General features: G+C 28.1%; 1 protein-coding gene across 1 annotated transcript in view; it reads right to left on the bottom strand.

Moving 5' to 3' along the window:
* LOC108756594 overlaps positions 1-23,593 on the bottom strand; it is a 135,863-nt gene that overhangs the window by 94,551 nt on the left and 17,719 nt on the right. The gene's annotated exons all lie outside the window — the stretch shown is intronic.

The raw sequence follows: 23,593 nt of genomic DNA, 5'->3' as shown, positions 1-23,593 counted from the left end.
GATAATTAATTAATTGTTGAAAAGTTACGATTATATTAGAGAATGTAATATACAAAATGTAATATAAAATGAAAACTATTACGAACAATATGCAAATAAAAATATACATTAAATTAATTTTAAATTTCTTTTACGTCTATATTTTATTCTAGCTTCATTTGTCAGTTTGCTAAACATTAATAGTTAGTACTTGTAATTATTTCCATGTCATTTATCCATATTTATGAACAATTAATAAAAGATAAAAGACTCCTCAGAAATTAAGATAAAGAGAAATAAAGATATTTGAATAAAAAAACGCAAGATAACGCTGTTAAGAGTTAATTGCGTGATTAAAATAAATAATATAATATTTATTGGTAAATCTAACAGTTATGCAACTTACATCGATAACTTATAACTATATTGGAATGTTTTAACTCCGAATTTGAGCCATACTCAGCGAAAGAAATATCAGAAAGTTTAAAGAATTCTGTGTTTTCGACAATTATTTACATTACTGTGTTTGAACTTGACTTGGAAGGACCGATGACTTTGAATAAAAATATTTTTATAATTTGATCATAATTATTTTAATCTATATGATTTTGTGTGCCTTGTTGCAGTTCATGAGTTTTAAATGAGTAACATCCAACTGGTTTTTTGTGTATTGCCATTTAATGTCTTTTTCAGTTTCTGTTTCCATTGAGTCATAAAACTGATTGGACAACATACACGTTATTCTTATATTCTTTATAGCTCGGATTATTGCAGTAAACACAAAACACACAGTACTCATTAATCTTTCTGATATTACTTTCGCTGGCTCAAATTTGGAGCCGAAACGTTCGAATATAATTATAAGTTACGTAACTGTTAAACTTATTAATAAATATTATATTATTTTAGTTACGCACTGTTAATTACAGTGTTGACTCTCATAGAATTATATTAAATAATGTGTTTTCATAAATTATATTAAATTCTAGAAAAGAATAATTTATATGTACACACAACACACATACACGCACAATGAAATTGTAGGAAATAACACAAGACATTGTGAACAGATTTACTTAATTAATCAAGTTAAAAAGAAGCTAAAATCTATAAATTTATTTTTTCGTTCATATTTTATTTAAAAGCTGAATTAAAGTTATGAAAATGAAATGCTAAATGTTTAATGTTTATATAATTTCAAATTCTTTTTTTCTTCTGAGTTATCTCAGTTATACCACGATTTATTACAAATAAGAGTGAAGATGAGAAAATGTATACAATTATATATTGCATATGCATATATAAATATTGTGCACGACCTGTTCTCAATCCGTTAAAATGTAATAACACTGCATTCTTGCTAGAGGCTGCAGTCGTAAACGAGCTTTTATGATGTGCATTACGCTCGTAAAATATTAAAATGTTCAATATTAAGAAGAGTGTGTATTCTGTATCGAGCATACTATTAGCGTTTTTTTAAGGCGATACATGTATATATGTGTGTTGAATCCTTGCTTAATTGCACGTGGTTCTTAATGAATAACGATTTTCCAGCGAAGCATAAGATTGGTTGTCGAGATGTCGCCCGTGACCTAGCACTTAATTATAACCAGACGTTGGTTACAGAAATTTTCATTACAGTGCTTGTACCAGCGTGGCGGATTTAATTCGCATCGTGTTGCTGTTCATTTCTCCGAAAATACCGTTTCGCCAAATTGCTTTTTCCATTGCAGATAACTTTATTCGCATGAATTATTTTTTTAATACTTTATATTAATCGCATATATATCATATCAATTATTGTTTACATCCCCATAATAAAAGAAAAACTTATATATATATATATATAAAGTATGTTATACATAAAACACAAAACATATATAGATATTTGATAATCAATATATAATTACGTACGAGATGCAGTATGACGTGTCTTTTTAAATTTGATTAAACTTCGGGTAACCGTGTTCAACTTTATAGTATATTAAGTGCATCGCGCGAAGTTAACACAAATTGTAAGCATATTCCTACGAAACGAGCATTAAAGCTAAGAGTAACTCAATAACCAACAACGCTGTTCTAGAGTGGGTACTTTCGTTATCGGTCATAATCTTGATGTCGGGTACTATAGTGAAATTTCTTTTGAACTGCAAATGCTCTTTGTTCTTCGGTTAGAATTTCTATTCAGAAGCGTCGTGTCATCCACTTTATATGTAGTTTAATATCTCTTGCTGATGACCGGCGTCAATCTAAGAGCGTATAATGGCTGGAAGTGGGATACTTGTACAACTAAAAGGTTAAACTTTGGTCATTAATGTCGCCAACATATCAACGCTCGTTGTCAGATGTATTTGCACTGCTTCTTGTAATATAGCTTTCATAATTTTTATCTATTTTTATTATTATCTAAATTATCAGCATTTAATATTTTTGAAAGATGATTTTAAGGATCTATTCTACCTTGTGAGTTGAAAAAGAAGGTAATCTTTGGCAATTTTTTTTTAGAAAAATAATGAAAATACATACTTCATTGTTTTCACATGTTATTTGTTACACTTTTCTCTTTAGTTTTAAATTTTGTGAAGTCAATATGTTGACTGTCAATCTACATAAAGTTTCAGGAAAGAAACCTCTCCGACTTGAACATGGCGCCAAAACGGAAGTACTGCAGGTCGCACCAGTCATCTGAAAGAATTCAAGAAACAATTTTTCTATTCAAAAAAAGTATCTCTACTAGATAGACTATGATAATTGACTTTAGATAAAAATTAACAAAATGGTGGTTATTTGAAAAAAGTTTTATTTTTTTATTTTAAATTGTGCTCTTGTTTTTGCGATAAAAAAAGTATCATTGATATTGATATAATTGTAGTCTACCAATCCAGTAGAAAAAAAGTCTACCAGTTCAGTAGAAAAAAAAACATTTCTCTACAATTGTGCAAAATTTGAAAGCGATACGTTCAATAGTTTTTGCTGTATCATAAATGTTGTTTCGAGAAAAAAGCGTTTAAAGTTTCAAGTTGACTTTTTTTTTATTATTTATGCCTATATTTGCCACGTTAAGGCTACAACACAATATTCTATACACTTGAGGTTATTGTGCAAAAAAAAATGTGCAAAAAAAAAGTTTTTTTAATATTTTACCTCAGCAAGGTAGAATGGATCCTTAAGCTTTATTAACTAATTTTACGCTATTAGCTTATTAGTTATGTCATAATCTAATTATGATATAATTATTATTATTGTAAATAATATTATTATATAAGTAATATTATTATTGTAAAAATTAAAGAGTATTGTTCCTATGCACATCCTAGTTGTGTATATCTAGCAATGGTTATATGTATAATACATACATACATATGCATCGAAATCCTAATGAAATTAGAATTGCGGAGCACATACGCATATATTAAATTAATAGTAGTAAAATAATATGAAATAGCTTTTTTGTAAACATAGACTTGGGCTGGTCATATTAGGTATAATAGTTGGCTATTGCTACGGGATCACGATGCGACTCTTAATGAAGAACAGATTTGATTATATTATAGAATCAGTATAGTGAGATTGGAAGCCAGTGGACTTGTTTAAGATTCCGTTAGCGTGTTCCACGGATTCAGTTGTAATTAACCGTAACGCTCCATTACCGCATTTCCTCTCTGCAATGTATACTATTCCCTTTAAATAAGGACAATACGATATTTTGCTCTATGTTACTGATAGAATCTTATCCAAGATATACGAAATTTGTTATTATATATATATAAATAAAATCAACAGCATTTTCTGTGTACTTTTTAATGTAATATTAGATATAAAAGTGACAATATAATTAACATGACATTCTATAAATTGATATGAAAATCTGTAAAATCTTTTAGGATCATTTGAAATGAAGATAAATGATATATATCGCTGTTTATCATGAAATATTGCAATGATATCAAGTGATGAATGTGAAATAAAATGATATAAAGTGCAAGAATAAAGTGTCACAGATGAATTACAAAATATTACGCGATATCGTTATAAAAATAACAGAGTGCGTTCACAAAACTGTAGATATAATACCTGCAGTATTGGCCGATATAAAATTGTTATAGCATTATTTATAGCAGAACTCTACCGAAATACAGAGATAAACAATTCGTAATTTTTCTGCAATCACGTCCAATAATCTGGCAACTCGTACGTGGTAAATGGATTTTACGTGAATTAGACAAGGGAGACGATTCGGTCGTACATAGCCGACTGGCACTTGCTTGCACCTGCTCGGCCACCGATAAGATTATTTACAGCATGAACGAAATCGTATTACACGCATCTGTGCACGGAAATTGGCACGAACACTGTCGCTGCTCTTTTCAAAGTGACCAGAAACCGACTGGTATTGTCTATAAGAATGTTACTAAAATACGTTTTGGTTAATTCTAAAATACGTATGTGGTTTCTCAAATTGTTCTTCTAGCTTGTTATGCGTAATTATGTTGACGGGTAATGTTAGAAAACTAGTGATTAAACACAAAAACTGTAATATTACAGAAAATTTATTATTTATTTAACACAAACTTTTTAAATTTTGTTTATTCTCAAAACTTTCAAAAGTTTCTTGTCAATAATATGCGCATACGATTAGAACTAATAGATATTTTAAAACTAATAGATAGATAATAAATAGATAATTTTTTAAAACTGGTTTATTGTCATTACTTTACATTATATACTCGTATACTTACAAAAACACAAATATCCTTGAGACTTCTCTTAATATCATTTATGATTACGTTCATAGAACAGAGTTAAATTATGCGATCTAATTGGCGAACATATAATATATCTTGCTTGAATTCATAGTTGATTATCGAAATGCACCATATTACTCCCGAAATATATTGATATTGATCAAGTGTCGTTACATCTAAACGATTCATCTGAGCGAGAGTATATTAACAAATTGACGAACGACATGATTATATTTAAAACTTGGAAGTACTTTATGACATAGTTGCTTAATATTATTAAATTTACGAAGATCGATAATGTTGTCTACTGATTCGTCGGTAGCGATACATTATTATTAAATTTTGGAAAAACATTTGTGTTTATATACACAGAAAGAATGGTTTTGCTTGAAATATCTAAAATTTAGATAAATATATAGATCTGATAACAATTTTGTTGAACTATCAAAATAATTATGTAGAACACTTAATTTCAACGCTGATTGCTAGAATACAGAAATAACTTTTGTTGATTGCTTGTCATGTTTGAGTGTTCTACATAATTATTTTGATGATTCAACAAAGTTATTTTCAGATTTGTATTTAAATAATTAAATTTTTTAATATTTCAGCAAAATCATTCTTTCTATGTAGGTTTTAATATCTATTTTTATATATATACCTGCTAATGTTATGTCAATATTAGATGAGTAAAATAGATGAAATTGATATATTATAATACGATTGAGTTACGAATCTCTCGGATATAATGTGTAAGAATTATTATTTTTTCGAAGCCGAATTTTATATTTTTTTATCATTAAAAATTACATATTTTTTATAAAAAGCTGTCCTAACAAGTGCAAAAGACGATAACATTTTTATCTCGAATCGTTTTCTTTTACGAATAACAGGTTTTATGAAAATAAAGAAAAAAAAGCAGATACTTGTTGTTCCTATCATCTCCATATTCATATTATATGCTTGCAAAGAAATTCATTATATTTTTATCTTTTTAAAAATAGTAAAATCAAACCGGATTAAATTTACAAAATAAGATCTGCGTTGAGATTAATATTTATCTGTGAATTACAAGAAACAATATTACATGAATGCACTGCGTACGTTAGAAAAATTATAAGTGACAGTTTTGTCGTTTTATATGCAAAGAAATGTAACAGAGTAATAGTATATAAAAACAAAATATTATTTTAAATTAAAATACTGAATACGTGTAAGAGATAAAGAGAGAGAGAAAAAAATTGTATACAAACATTATTAAGAGATAATTGTTAAAGATTCAATTCACATTTTTCTTTATTTTACAACGTATTATACATATATGCATGAAACATAGTAATGAATGCATATATTATTATTAATATATATAATATTATTATATAATAATAATATAGGAAAAGTGAAATAAAGAAATAAATAAGATAGAAATAAAGAGATAGAAATAAATAAATGCTTAAATTAAGTTTAGTTTTAATAATTTCTAATGATTTAGACTGGTACTCATAGTCGATTATTATATTGTATTTAAGATTATCATAATAAGTACAATCTTAAGATGTCATGAAAACCAATCAGAAAGCTGTATTAGCATTTTGAGCTGTATTAACATTACTTAAGACATATCGTATTATTTCTTATTTAAGATTATTTATTACTTATTTATTATTACAGTCTTAAAATAACACTGGACTATGAATATCGGCCTTAAAATCTATTCGCATGAATATCGATATGCATTGCTTTAATATAATATAACCTATTTATATGTATGCATCCATGTAAAAGTTAGAACATGAGATATCTATCTAATTTATCTTGCTAGAGCTTAAGTGTTTAGAAAATGTGAACTGAGATCATAAAAGTTTTATGAATTTGATTTATATGCTACTCGTATCGAAGATGGTAAAAGAAGGATATGCACTTTCTAGAAAAACTAAAAAAATCTTATATAAGTAAGATAACAATTTTTATATAGTAAGCGAGATGTAAGTAAGAAATCGGATATACTGTAAATCATAAGTAACGAAAATTTTATGAAAATATCGATATATTTTATGAAAATATTCTATATTGGGGAATCCTTTTTCAGAACTCCTGGGAGTCATAAAAATTGAAATACAAAGACAATATGTGAGACTTCAACCCAGATTGAAGGCGTAATTTTACATAGAAAACCAATTTAGATACATTGCGCTTTTTTCTGATACAAAATGGCAAATAATACAATATTGTTACATGTAAATTAAATGATATTTGTTATTATCGATCGGAAACTGCTGACAGGCACAACAAAATTCAGAAACGTAACAATATTATAATTGGATTAAAGTGAAATTAATAGTAAAAAAAGAACACTATTTTATTTAAATTTTGAGTTGAAATACAATTATAATTTTACTGTTAAAATATCATTTATGGAAAAAGATTTAATGGACTATTGCCATAAAAATTTGATTTTAAACTTATGATTTCTAACATTCCGATATTGTTCATATTCCCTATGTGGTATAAATTTGAAAATGGCTTGTTTAATCCTAATTAAGGATAGTTGGTTCATAGATTGTAAACCTCTGTACCAGTGTAAGTCAAAGCATCCAAAAGCATATGGTAGTAGACACGAAGTTCCGTTTAATCCTGTTCTGTGAGAGTGAAGTCACTCGGAGTAAAGCAAGCTATGAAGCACTTGCTTCACCATTGGTTATATTGGATTGGAAAATCAGCGCGTGCAAGTGACAGTCGAGGAGAATGTTCATGCGAGAGCATAAAGGCGAGTCAAAAGTTGTTTAGACGTTCGCTTTATCGAAGGATTGAAACAGCTGCCGTACAAAATAAAACATTTCCCAGAATTCTCATAACGCGCTCGAAAGAAAGCCGAGGGAACGATAACTCGTTGTTTTGTCAGAGGTAGTGTCAGTAGTCGGTTTTATTACCAATACAAGAAAATTTTGTAATATTGAAAATAAAATACATTTCCAATTTAGTGTGATTTCACAGTATATTATGAATAATGGATTTACGACGTAAATGTAAAATAAATGTCAAATATATCACTTTCGAAAAAAAAGAGATTCTCAATAATCGCAATTATCCTTTAAGAAACTTTGAAATGGATTTAATCAAAATTTATTTGTTCTATTTAGAAAGTAGTTATTCAACCTGGAAAAATGTTCGCATCGAAAATTTTAAGCTTCTAAATATTAGTCGAACGCCGCATTTAAGCGCAATGGCGATAATAACTTTTACACTTTTAGGAAACAATTTTCCAGTTGCTTTGTACTTTATGAGATCTTTACACTGTTTTGACGATGTAATTTAGCTAGCTTTAATTTGGTAACGAAATTTAAATTTTTAACAATTTAAATGTTTTTTAATATTTATTTTTATTATTTTATTTTTTATTATTTATTTTTATCACTAATGGTGTATTGCGTGATTTCACTTAACAAAATTTCTTTTACTGAATAAATATATTTATCATAATATTGTCAAATTGATAGAAAAATGATATAAATTAACATTTTTGACATAATAAAAAGAAATTAATCTAAAAATATATTTTAATGTATTTTATATATATACAAAAATGACACATTCGTAGACACATTGTTTACATGAAAAGTGTTATAACTGTGATAAGAGATAAAATTAACACAATCTTATTAGTATATTATATACGATTGTAGTTTTCGAGAACTTTTAAGAACTCATGTCATAGTTTTAAAGAATACATTGTAATTGAAAATATTTTGTATTGAAAGTAGTTGTTCTAATTTAGAAAGAATTTGAAAATTTTCTACTGAAAAATTGTTAATTTTGATACGTGTCACTTTTCTTTCAACTTGGTAATATGTCTATAATAATATGCGTCTATCATATGTGAAAAGGTTGACTATCAATATGGATGGAAGTTTTGTCATAACACAAGAGAAACGAATGACAGACCATCGACTATTAATCGTCACGTAGCATCGTAAATTTTAAAGAACGATTATTGATACCGAGGAAAATCCCTGGCGTTATAAATGTCGTGAACGTCGCTTGTATTTTTGTTTATTGTGAAAATAATTTACGGTATTCTTTTTTCATTTGAGTGGCTCTTTTTATCATACAACTAATTACGTTAATAGTTAAGATTTAATCATTAATTTAATTAGTTATATGAGAGATAAAAAGCTTACTTAATCATCATTTTATTTCAAATAAACAAGAAGTACGTTGAACAAGTTCTCTTAATGCTAAGAACTTTTGCATTACTATTTAATAATAATATTCTCTGTTCATGCTTATTTTTATTTAATCACTCGGCTTTCCAAGATACTACGTGGTTTGTTTGAAGTTGAATTCCCTGCGCGTGGCGCATAATTGATGATAATGTTAATCTTACGGTAGGAAACTTTTTACATTCTCGATGTGTGTCGTTTGATTATTTAACTTCTACCTTTATGTTCTTTACTGAGTAAGATTGTACTGTAGCCGTAAACACTGGATACTGAAGCATAATATCAAGTCGTATAGGCGTAAGTACATCGTAAGGAATGGAATAAAAGATACGATTTCTAACAATGTTTCGTGCTTTCTTTTCTTTTCTTTCCTTTTTCTTTTTTCTATTCACAAAGTGCCTAATTTAATAAATAGATTGTAATTTATTTGTATTTTAAAATATATAAATGATCCACACATACATTTGACATAAATTATTTTTAAGAATTCAATGTTTTTATTTATTAATATTTTGTATTATTACATTATACTATAATCTAAGATTCTGTTATTTGCTTATATTTACCTTCAATTATTGTATTATATAACGTAATTGTATAAAATTATATATAATTATATATAATTAAATATTTTATTAAACAAATTAAATTATAATTTTGATCGAATAATTGTGGATTCCATAATGAAAAGACAAAGTATTTTTTATCTCATTTTTCACTGGTTTCACATTGGTATTATTTTAAATATATCTTTTCATTTGCGCACAGTATGCCAGTCAAGCCGATTACAACCCATATTTTGATATTGTCCGCTTTGTTTCTTTAGAGCACAGACAGCATCTGACCCAATTCGCCCGTTTTCTATTGCAAAAGCATGAACCGTATCCTCTTATTCAGCACATTATGATTGGCTGTTTCGACAAGAGGTGCTCTTTCCGATTAAAGAGAGCTTCGTTTAATATTACGGTTGCATTTTATAAGGGGATAGCGTTTTCTATAAACTGCTCTATAACCATAATAGTGGACAGTTATGACTCGATCTAGTCCATGATTTCTTTTTCTCTTTATACGTTTTGTTACATTTCACAGTTCGCATTACATTTCTTGTTTATGTTTTATCCCTACAACATGAAAAGAGTTAAGAGTTCATGATGGCTATCAGCGACAGTGACACTAGTTAAATAATGTAGAGATGTAAAAGTTACGTTGCGTTAGGAGACAAAGTTTAAGTGCTTTCAAAATTCACTCGCCGTATGCGCCATAATTAACAAAGCGAGTTATACGTGAATTGCAGGTAAAAAATCAGGAATATATTTCTTTATTTTTAGCAACATTTTCCGCGACAGAAGAGTTAAAGTAATTTTGTATATCGTATATAGAAAAAAATATATTTGAGCGGAAAATGTCAATAACGATTTGCATTATTGCGTGATTGGGTTTAAAAATTGATCGGCTGATCTTTCCGCGTGTTTCTTGTCGTGAAATACGTGTTATCCATTTTACAGCCCATAATCGAGCAGTAGCTTCGCCATATCTCTCGTTTCATCATTTTTCGCTTTTCCTGTTCCTGGCTTCCTGAGCTGAAAGTGCTAAAAGCTGACAAGTAGATACATGAGTTTCATTTTTGAAACTCTTTTTCTTCGGAAATAGAATACATTTTTTTAACAGCCGGAAGATACGTAAATGTTTTGCATCGCAAGCTTGTGATCTAAAAGACATTTATTGATGCTTTTTCCATCATTGACCAGCACTTTTATCCCAACGTTCTCAATATCTTTTGTTTATTATTCTCTCAGTCAAATATTTTAAATATAGATATTTGAATAATTTGATTAATTAACAAGAGCATCAAAGAATTATCGAATTAAAAAGTGATAAAAAGTATAAATCATATATTTATTTTTCTAAAAAATTAAATATTTAATTTGGTATTACTGATTTTATTTCAATATTTTGATACAACGTTTTAAAAATTTGATAGTTTTAATCTTCTTTTACTTTTATAAATTTAATCTTTATTTTTCCACTATTATTATTTTTTCACTTTTATTATTTTAGATATCCATTCTAATGTCCATTTGTTTTTCTTTCAGCCATATAAATAATTTTGATCTCGGTGAAGTATTTTAAATAAATCTCTGAATGATGGATTCTATTGACATTCTTCGTCGGTATTCCAAATGAGAAATGAATCTCGTTGCCGCTCTTGGCTTTCTGAAAGTTGATCAAAAGAAATTTTCCTATCTGATTTTTCTCCTATCAGAAATATCGCATGCAATATCTTTTCATCTCCTGACTAATAAGAGCTTTATGTTTACTCAATAAAAAATTTTACAGCACGTAACGTTTCAATATGGCTTAAACTTGATTAATTTGTAAATAGTGATATTGAAGAAAAAAAAATCGGTAAATTCAATGAAAGGTCTTTTACATATAAACGTACATAAACTTTTTACATACAAATACTTTACTTTAAATTGTGTGGAAATAATGTTTTGGATACGATTTCACGTTAATTAGTTAAATTAGTTAATTAATTTTGTTAAGTGATTAAAAACACAAAAGTAGATCAAATAAATACTTCTAACTATTTATTCATTTTACATTTAAATAAAAGCTAGAAGGTAGAATCTACGAGCTAAGAAATTCGATATATCACTAAGCACATCAAAGCTTCGTAATTACATTCAATAAATTCATCGGAAATGTTAAGGTATGTTTGAACAAATGTGACGTATTTTTACACAAATTGCATGAATTAACACTGATCGATTTTGATAGTCTACATGCACGAACGATTAAAGGTTTTACATTTTCTCTTTTTTTTTTACATCAAATAAAATTCGTTTAGATCGCTTGCTGCTTTACCGAGGTTGCTGGACATTGAACTATTCTACAACGACCAAATCAATTACGTAAATGGATGTAAAATTGATACAGCCAACATTAATTCCAGCGCAACCCGTCGCTATACCATCATTTTGCTGAAATATCCCGTTAGGACGGCTACTTCGTAACGTGATTCGTGCACGCAATTTCGCCCTTTTTTAGTCTTTTTCTTCTACTATTGGCGTTTCACATATTTTTCTAGCTGACAATACGATGTTCTTTTTCGGGGAGTTACCTTTGTAGGAGACGTATGATCGATGCGATGGGCACTTTCGCAACGTTCTGTGCGTATAACCATAAATCAATGTCGTTTGTCAATATGTTATCGAATAAGACACAGAAAAAAATTATGGTATTGCAGAAACAATAAAAAAACATAAACGCTTTGAATATATAAACATTTAATATATAATATTCTTTAACGTTCTTTTTTTTATAAAACTTGTCTTTTCAATTTAAAATAACGACAAATATCTATTTATTCTACAATAATAGAAGTGTAAAGATGCTAATAAAAATGTTTTTTTGAGAAACTGTATAATGCAAACTGTTCGTCTTTGAATATGGCAGCAAGTATAATAATACTAATGCTAGTATTTTATATAAACGTATTTCAAACTATCACATTGAATTGAGTTTTCTTGTCAGACAGCCAAGTAGATATCTGATTGTGCAGGAAAAATATTCTCTCACAAAGCGGTAAAGTCGTTAAGAACTAAATAAACAACTATCTGTGCAGACCGAAAATGTAATAAAAGTTTTTGATATACGTTGATTCTTTGAAAAGTTATTCAAAGCAACTGTAAATTGTATTTAAACTTAGACAACAAAAATAGGGAGTTTTTCGATCTACAAACAGCAAAAACAGAGAGTTCATCGATATATCGACAAGTTTATTATGTTCATATGATTCTATTACATATGTATATGTACAATCGCTCGTTCAACTAGAAAGTTATTCGGCGAATTCGAATGATTAATCGACAGAAGTATAATCTTCCCTCTGATAATTTATCATTTCTGAAAGATACCAGAGAAGAGAATAAAAGAAATAGAATAAACCTGTATTTTTATCGAATAATAATAGACATGTTTGAATCGATGGCGCCAAAATCGTAATTCTATGTCTAGTGATACTGTAGTTTCTGAATTTCATTTGTTTTCTGACAAAAATGAATTTTTGATTGAAAGTTTCCCTTCTGCAGAAACCAAAGTAAAGAGTCATTAAGACGCTAACAATTAGAATTGCAATCGAGTTGAGCTTTCGACGCTTTTCAAAACTTTTATATCATTTATCATTTACTTAATGTGTAAGGTGATTTAGAATTATCTCATTCATCCCTTTTAATCTTTTTATTACACATAAATGATACTTCTTTCGATTTTTTCTCTTGATATTGATTCAAATGGAATGCTTTTTCGATACATTAGGAAAATGTGTTTTAATAATTTAGCAAAAAAAAAAAATGAAGATGAGGCAGAATCAACAGAGTTCATATTTGGGTGCGATTAGATAAATATCGAATTTTATAAATTATGTACTAGATATTGAGTATGCATTGATTTTGCTTTTTTTTTTTATCGACGTGATATGATATTAAATTATGGTAACATAAAAATATATAGGCAGAATCGCTTTCTTATCTCTCAATAAGAATACAGTTAGATTACATACAGTTAGACATTGAAGAAAAGAGGAGCAAATTTTTGCAAAAAATGATTAATATTATAAGAACTTCCTAGATTTTTGATACTTTACAAATTAGCTTTAAACCTGCATTTGATTATTCAGGGTTAAAATATATACAGTATACTTTATCTTGTCATTTATCTATGTCATATTTTACATAATAGCTGCATTATGTAGAAGTTCACAGAAAATTATGTAAAAATTTTAAAATCGTTAATTTTTATTAGAAAACTTTTTTGTTTGAAGTTTTTCTAGTACGATGAAAATTGTTGATAAAAAATTGAATGATAAAGAAGTTTGAAAGTTTGAGTTAATATAATATAATGCTACAATAACTAGTTTCTTGTTTACGCTTTTGTTCAAGTTAGTGGTGATTGTGTTTAAATGCAAGAGACAAAATAAAACCATTTAAAATAAATAAAATTTTATAAAGAAAGAAAGGAAAAGAAAGGGCGAGAGAGAGACTATAATAGCGCCGGCAGGATAAACTTTCTTCGCTTCATCGCTAGCCGTAGAAAAGTTAAAAGTTGTCACATCTGTTCTCATCCACGGGCAATCTGCTAAACAAACTTACGGTAATATCGCAAAACATACCAAGTAGAAAATGCAGCAACGAAGAGATGCACGATGAAATGTTCGTGATAAAGAACTTGGCGAGAAAAAGATTTTTCCGTCTTTTAAGAAGAACGCGCGACAGAGACTGTAACGACGCCCGAGGTCGTAGTAACAGTAGAGTGGGTGTGAGTACTGACAGACATCTTACTCTTCTCACTTGTTTCTTTTTTGTGTAAAAGTGCATCTCATAATTGAGAATTAGATTTATTAAAAGTTTAAGTTTTATGTACAGGTATATGTGCAGACGCTGTTTTTGAAATATAATTTTTATAAAAATACAGTACTTATTTATAAAATAAATACAATTACATTTGCATTATAATTTGAACAAATTAATGCAATAATATAACTATAAAATAGAATAATGCACTTTGATATATTTAAATAAAAAATTGATAAACTGCACTTGATGTTTAAACTTTTATATACATAATTATTTATTAATATTTTTACTTGTTTGATGCTAAGTAATTTTATAAAATTTGAAGTGTCTATAATAAAAAAATGATTGTTGATTTATTAATATTAATAATACAGCTTAATCTCTGCTCAATCTTTCATTTTATATTTTTTTATATTTTTTTTATATGTTCTTTATGAGTTTAAGGATGTACGTATTACCAGGCATTACTAAAAATATAAAAATTTTATAGATTGTATTATTGTTATATATGTATGTTTGTGTAATTTAAACACAATTTTCTTATATTAATTTAAAAATTATTTATTTAATTGTTTTGTTTGTCTCGATTTTTATGTGAAATTACAGTAGTATTTACATATAAATTTGATGAAGAATTAACACTATAAATTATATTAAATTTTTTACATGTACTAATAAAGAATTAATAATTTATACGGAAGTTCATTTGGATTCATTTTAAAAGTTATTTATCTGAAACCGCAGTAAAATATGATAATGCGTTGTTAGTTATTATTATAAAAGTCAATGTTATTAAAAGCAAATAATTTATTGTTTGTTTTTTGCAATTGGTTTAAGAACTTATTTACGACTAAAATTTTTATTTTAAATTTTATTTAATTGATATTAGCTGAGATTGGTTTATTGATACTTTTAACTGATATTGTACAATCAAAATATTCTTAACGCGTCACTTACAATTTTCATAAAATCTCTTTACGATGTTAAAATATTTGGACAACTTGTGAATGGCAAACAGATTAATTTGCAAGTGGAAGCAACTGATTTATGCAATGACCACATTCCGGCTTTTCGAATCATCCGAGTAACAAATATTTCTCGCACACTATGTTGTACGCGTGTGGTTTCGGAAATGAGCTTGGCCATAAATTTCCTTATTTAGCGGAAGGAAGTAACAGTGATGTAACATCGCACTCAAGTCCGATTATGATAAATTTCTGATATTAGTGTTATTAAAATGTACATTATCTGCATTTATGTGAAACACAAGGTTCTTCTTTTCCTTAATAAAATTCTATAACATTAATTTTGTAAATGCAGAAACTATTTGGTAATATTTTGTCCATTTGCTAGTATTTATAATGTTGCATATTTTATTTTTTTCTTATACTTAATTATATTTTAATAATACTGTTCAATACTTCTTTATAACAATATATATAGTGATATACATATATATGATACAAACATAAATATTGGATTCTAATATTATAATTTTCTTTTATAATATTTTTAAAAACAATCTGTTAAAATATATATGTAGATTGATACTCGTCTACCTACACAATTCGCTCGAAAGATTCTTGAACGAGCCATGCTTGCATGAGGGGTGATTTTTGAGATATTACTGAAATAAAGGTAGAATATCTTTCAATACATTTGCAAACAATTGAATCGTTTTTTGTTATATAAGAATCTAGATCATATGGAAAAAGTATACGATTTCGAGAAGCTTTATGTATTCTGTTCTTACGATCTCGTTGGTTGATGCTTATGTTTTGTTTAGTGAATGGCATTTTTCATGAACAAATGATTGAGGGCGTGAATCCGTGGCCCAATGCAAAATCTTATTTCCTACAATTTCACGAACGATTAATAGAATTTCTCAGCTCGAATTTTTGCACATATTTCTGAGACGTATATAAACCATGACCTATATTCCAATTTTAGCATATCCGTTTTTACAGCATGGTCTTCGTATATATAAAATCATGCTTTTTAAAACCAATATATAGAACACAAGTATAATGAGGTATTACATTGTTTTTTGTAATTTTCAAAATGAGAATTTTTTTAGAGATGTATAAAATGGTTTGAGATTGTTCAAAGATCTTATAAGCAAGAGCTTATACTATGCAAAATTGCTTGTTGTATCTTGAATGCATATGCGTTATTTAATGAAAACAACACGTATACGTAATATACATGGAAACGAGAATAGTCATAGACGACCAATAATCATTGAATAGAGTGGCCGCAGCTTTTCGTATAATTGGCTCGCGCGAGGTCTACTTACGCATCCACGAAGTGCCATGCTGAGAGATTAGAGGCAGTCGGGAAGGCTTTTCTAATTCTAAAGTTCCATTTCGACAACGGTCCGCTTACTAAGCATCGGTCCACCACTCCATTAACCCACTGCTTTCACAGTTAGGCTATAATACATATTAATGCTGTAGATCGCTTTCCAGAATTCATCCCAAAGATGTAAAACGATTTTCGTCACTATTATATAATTAAAAATGCTAGGAGATTATTAACTAATAAAAGACTGAATATAAATATGTATCACAAAATTAATACCAATTTATTGCAATAATTTTTAATGTTCTATATTAAATTATTATATTATATTTTTTTAATTTTTCTTAAAAGTTATAATTGCACCTAACGTAAATCAGGCCAACATTGGCTCTTTAAACTTATTAATTTCTGAATATAATAATTGTTACGTTTATATAACATATAAATTAAAATTTTAAAGTAACAACTTTCTTTATCTTTTTAAAGAAAATTGCAAAATTATTTACTTAAATAGACTTTCCTATTAAATTATACATTAAATGATCATAAAAAAAATATTTTATTTTTATTGTTTTATCTTCTTACATTTTATAGCTCTTTTATAATTACTCTTTTGATTTACAATATTTGATATTTGATATAATAAACTTAAATAAGTTCGATATTGAGTTGTATTTAGAGATTATGAAATAGATATCTTTGTCATATTAAAGCTAGCTTTATTTTTAACTTTTATATTTTTTTTCTTTGATATAACAAATTAATCATAAGAAAGCAAAATAACTTTCAAGACTTATACGCGACATTCAGTTAAAGGAAACAATTTTACGGCGGAATTAAAGCCATTTATCATCCCTATCAAATCATTTGCCGATTCAAATTGTCGAAATCGATCGAGCCAAGTCCGCGAATGTAAAATCGAGAATGCTGCTCGCAGTTCTCCGATATGATAAATTTCTAATTTATGCAAGTAGCATTAGTCGCCCAAAGACAGCACGAATTATGACAGCGAGTCTACTGACCCTAATCCATTAAAACTACTATTGAATAATGACCTGTCTCGTTATATGAATTATGTGCAATACATCTAAATTATTACAAGTAAAGAGTTAAAGCTTGAGAAAATTGAAGATTATCTTCAGTAAATTATTCGCATAATTTTTCCCCAGAAAAATGAAAAAAGATAGAAAGTAAAAAGTTTATTTTCAAAAATCATGATCGTGTTATTTTTCCGAATGCGTAAAACGATGAGATTTGATTGAATAAAATTTACATGAGATTGAAAACGATGAAAACTGGAAAAGTTTTGACAAATACGTGATCGACTTTCTATATTTGTGAAATTGTCTAAAAATTATTCGCAGATCACTCTATAAGTTTTGAAAAGAACTTTTATTTGAAGAGACCTTTTTGTTGAAAGCTTTCGACTAATATTACATAAAAATTGTTCTTTTACACAAATATTTGAAGTTTTAAAATTATTGGCAACACAAAACAATGCTAGATTTTTTGGAATATAATATTTGTGAGAATATAATACTGATAATACGCACTAAATACGTATTTTAGTATATATACGTATAACATATATATGTAGATTTATATTTATATTTCTTCTTTTTGATTTCTCGCGTCTCTCTCTTTATTTTATTTATATTTTGTTTATATTTTTTTTAATATACACTAAATACTTTAATGATTTAACAGAATTTTGTTTAGTTGCTTGTTTTATGTAACTTATAATACGTTTATGTCTTTTATGACACACATATCCGTAACTTCACAGAATAATTAATTTTACAAAACATTTGCAATTTAATCGATAAATTTAGATTTTACATTATTCCAAGAAATTTTATAAATAAATGGATGTAGATAATAAACTATCATTATAGATAAAATACTGTCATGGATATAATCAACTATGATTGTAAAATAATCTTTTATGTCTAAATTTTTATCATAGTGAGATATGAACGAGATATAGATACGATGAAAATCCTGTTGAAACTTTTGTCATCGAAAACAATTTTGCACATTTGATTATTGTAAATTTATCGACAATAATGCGTCATGGATGTAGAATAGAATATTCATACTATGTCTATAGTCGTAGCACAATGGTAGTCACATGTTACACGATAACAGAGATTCATGAAAGTGTCCTAGTTCGGTCTATTTGTTTCGTCTATTGGAAATTTAAGCGATACTTTTTTTGAAACTTGAGAAATAATTTATTTTACAAAATAAATTTTATAGACGACTTAGAGAGAGAGAGAGAGAGAGAGAGAGAGAGAGAGAGAGAGAGAGAGACAGAAATAAGGTAATAATATTATATATGTTTGTGAGAAAGAATGACGTAAAACAAAGGTGAAGACAGCTATTACAGTGAAAGATATTAAATCAAAATATTATTATTTAATTTTATTTATAATTTATACGTTTAAATAATATGTATTTATACATTATATTATAAAATAAATCTGTTATCACACACATACATTTTGTATATTATTAATCTAACTGCGTAAAGCTACTGATTTGAATTATTGATATTATTACGTAATATTATTTTATTGTAAAATTTCATTCAATCTATATGTTTATTTTTTAGAATCTTTTTATTTGAACTCTCTTTGAAGGTACGAAATGTGATGGTGAGATATTTTGCCAATGTAATGTCATATATCAGAAAGCTGCAAGCTTTATATCAAGAGGTTGTGTTTCACGACGTAAAAAAATTCAATTCTGGGAAACGATACTCATAAAAACGTAAATTGCCACAGCAAATCCGGATTATAAAAATCTATAATTTAACCCGATAATTATTTGTCAACACACACATGCACATAATAAACGTTTTATACGCGGAATAACATTATGTAGAGTTTTCCACTTATTTGTGTTTATCATAAATCTACGACATAAATTTCAAAATACTATTTAAACTTTTTTTTATCTTTTCAATTATTGTTATCATATAAATTTATGAAGAAAACTTAGAAAAAGTTTTCAGTATTTAAAGTAATTTATTGCACCAAGTCTAACAAAAGAATTATTTTTAGAACTTTTTAAATTATTTTTTTGTTAATATAAATTGGATTTAATTCAAAGAAATATATTTATTAATATTGTAAATGTAGAGATTTTGCAATCTATAGCTATATAAATTGAAAATCTTTTTTATAATTATATTTTCTAATTATGTGTGTGTGTGTGTGTGTGTGTGTGTGTGTGTGTGTGTGTGTGTGTGTGTGTAATATACAATATAATTTCTTTTTCTTCTAAATTTTATAATGAATAAAATTCTCATTATTAACTTCGGGAATCATATATCCACGAATTTCACACCGTATTACTTTTATTACGTGCGATCGACAGATTTAAAGCAACTTGAGAATTTGATGGTTTTCACTAAAAACGCTAGAGGTTATTCGAGAGTTTCGTGCATTTATTTGCGAATCTCTCGAACGTACGTCGGAAGTTCCAATTTATAAGCGGGAAATATAGTGCCACCGGCTATACGGTAGTATTCGATAGATTTATCGAGGACATAAACTTCCGAACCGAATCAACCTGAATGAATTGATTGGACTAAACGTTAGGGCCACCTAAAGTAAAATCGCTGACGATAACATGATGCAGTTTTAAATCTTAGTTCGCGAGCACGTTGGACGAAATACACGACTTTTCCTCAAAATGCTGTCGTTCACCAAATGTGATTATGGTGAGCTTTAAAGTATAGCGCATATTTTTCAAGAAAATTTCACGTAGCTGCAGATGATTCTGTAGAAAAGGCTCTATCTTTTGTTCCCAGACGAACGAAAAGAATATGCACTTTATGTTGGGTCATACTTGCGTGATGGATGTCGCGGGCTATGAGAGTAATTTTCAAGTTCTTCTGAAAACTGCGAGCGTGACTAAGAAAAATATAAGGTTTTCTTAGAAGAGACGCATAGTACGAATGAAAAATATCAAATAGTATTAGTTACAATATAAAAAGAAAACGCTAAATGTTATCTCTATGATATTGCTAAGATCGAACAATAATGCATGTATACGTTATCTTGAGCTAGCATTAGTTATGTAAACTTTAACGGTAAAGTGATAAGCTTGCGTGTTTGTAAACGACGAAGATATTTACGGGATGGTAGGCTTTCTCATGCATTTGCTTATCAAAGACGAATTATGAAACTCTATCTACGTTCATAATATAAAAGGTATTATATCCTTAATGACTTCAGCAATATAATTAACAATAATGACTATATATATCACATCACTAAATGATAATTACCATCCATAATCTAGACTATTGAATGAAACTAATATAGTGGAGATTGTAGAAAGGTTTGAGCAGTTTCTCTTTAATCACGGATCATGGTTTGTTGAATTCTCGCTTAGAAGCTTTGCTTGATTCGCTCTTTCTGCGCATATAATTTCGCTAGTTCCACGATTCCATCCTAAACCCTTTCCGCTGGTGCATCGTCGACAGATACGATACAGAGTAGGCCACCTTTTGCCACACAATTACCTTAGAAATGCGACATTCAAAGAGCTAGGTTTCCTTCCTGTGTACAGCCGACGGAGTCTCTTCAGGACGGTTAACTTCCCTTTAATACGTGAAACCTGAATTGAACCGAATAGTTAATTAATTGTCTACGTTGGAGTGTGACAATTATACAACATTCAACGTCAGTGCAACGTCACAGCTTTGAAATAATGTTTCTATAGTCATTATTATATCATGAAAAGGTGTCTTATCTATCAACATAACTTAGTATTGTAAGATATGTCAGATACAGTCGTAAGATTCTTCAATTCTTTGAGGTATTCCGCATTGAGAGATCCTACGTTATCTGCAGACTCTCTTTTATACACCCTATCGTGACGAGAATGTTAAGCAAGAACTTTATATGCGAATATCGCGAAATAAAAATTTTCCATAAGGAAACGATGTAGCATATTATATCCAAGCAATCGTTTATATCGTTTTGCAATTTAATTCACGAATTATACGCTTGTCTTTTAGCATATTTTTGTATAATAATATTTTATACAATTTGCATATTTAATTAACCAAATTAATTAATAAAATTAATTAATTATAAATTGTTAAATAGCAACGAAAGTACTGTCAATCACTGAGGCATAGAGGAATGACAGAACAATTTCAACGCGCCTTTACTCAAGAATCATGATTCGTTGCTATTGTATTACAATCGAGACAGACAATTGCAATGCTTGTTGTAACGAAACGAACGATTGTGTCATTCGAAATCGGACCGGTTACTCTGTGCCTCCTGACATGGACAAATTAAATTCGACCGCGATAGCGTTCACAGGGCATAGAAACTGGTTGCACTATCGAGCACAAGATTGAGTGTGTCGTGAACGACAAATCGATGGCACGTTTGCTTTGGCGCAGTTGAACTGAGTGCCGAAGCTTGTATCATGTGGATATAAATTTTTATGACGAACAGTATGGACAAAGTTACGTGAAACGGAAATGCGTCGACATATTGTGTGAATCTTAATTTCGCTAAAAAAAAATGGATTAAATTAGAAAAACACATGTATGATAAATGGTAACCATCCATCGTAACACTAGTTATTGTGTGTATTATTAGATATTCAATAAAAAATCACATATTTAATAAAATATATCAATTCAGTATTTTTTGACCCGTACTCAAATAAATTTTTTTTATATAATGTCTTTCTAACACGGATCTAAAATTTTGTGTCTTTATACAGGGTATTTGGAAATAATGATAAATCTTTTGCATAGGAGCAGAATGGACTAACTAAGAAGAAAAATCCTCTATTATTTTACAATTTTCACAATAGTTAACGAGATTAATTGCTAAAAATGACCGAAAATTGATTTTCAATAATTTTTTACTCAAATACTACAACTTTACAGAAAAACTACAACAGACAAAAATTGTTTATTTTCTCCTTATAGAGGTCTAAGAATTTTTTAAGAATTTTTTTAGAATGTTTTAATACCGTATTTTCTTAAGTTGTTAAAAATGAGAAAATGCTGCATTAAAAAGTTGATAAAAAATTCTAAAAAAATTCGTAGAGTTTTGTGAGAAGAAAATAAACAATTTTTGTCTCTTGCAATTTTCCTGTAAAGTTGATTATATTTGAGTTAAAAATTATTGAAGACTAATTTTCGGCAATATTTAGCAATTAATATCTTGTTAACTATTGCGAAAATTGCAAAAATAGAGGACTTTTCTTTTCAGTTTAGTCCATTCTACCCCTATGCGAAAATTTATCATTATTTTTCAAACATTTTCTGTATAAAATCTTTTTTATTAAGAAATTACAAAAAACTCAAATCTGCCAAAACTGCGGGACTAAATCCACTTGATACTTGATTTCACAATAAGTTTATGAATTTATAATCCCGATTTTGTCAGCGCAATCCTTCTTAAAGTTGCTCTACGTTTACATACGTATGTACTCTTATCGATCGAAAGAGGAATGCATACTTTTACAAAAGATTAACAATAGATATATAAAAGTAAATAAAATATGAAATGAAATATTGCACATGCATGTGTATTGTGAGATTATTTCTCTGACTTTTTGATATATCTATCTATCAAATAAAAAGCATGTAGTGAATATTGCTTAATACTTTTGAATATTTAAATAATTTATCTAAGATTTTAGCGTAAGAAAAATCATTCCGTGGAATATATGTGGACGTATACATATTTCCAGCGATTTCCTGCGATCTTCTTATCATCTTTATCGCTCACATTTGAGACGTATTTGTGAGACAGAATTTTTATCTGGGACGCGGTTTATACATAGGTATATAACAATATATTGCATAAATAAGATTTCCATAATAAATTCTATAAATAAGATTTACTATTCGATATTATATATCTTCATATTCCTTTTCGAAACGCGATTGTAATAAGTATTAAGGAAAACATCAAACGCGATCATACATTATGATTATTATAAT

This window comes from Trachymyrmex septentrionalis, unplaced genomic scaffold (genome assembly GCF_001594115.1).
Source record: "Trachymyrmex septentrionalis isolate Tsep2-gDNA-1 unplaced genomic scaffold, Tsep1.0 scaffold129, whole genome shotgun sequence".
Taxonomy (NCBI): domain Eukaryota; kingdom Metazoa; phylum Arthropoda; class Insecta; order Hymenoptera; family Formicidae; genus Trachymyrmex; species Trachymyrmex septentrionalis.
Note: the sequence above shows the minus strand (reverse complement) of the source record. Positions and strands in the feature narration are given on the sequence as shown.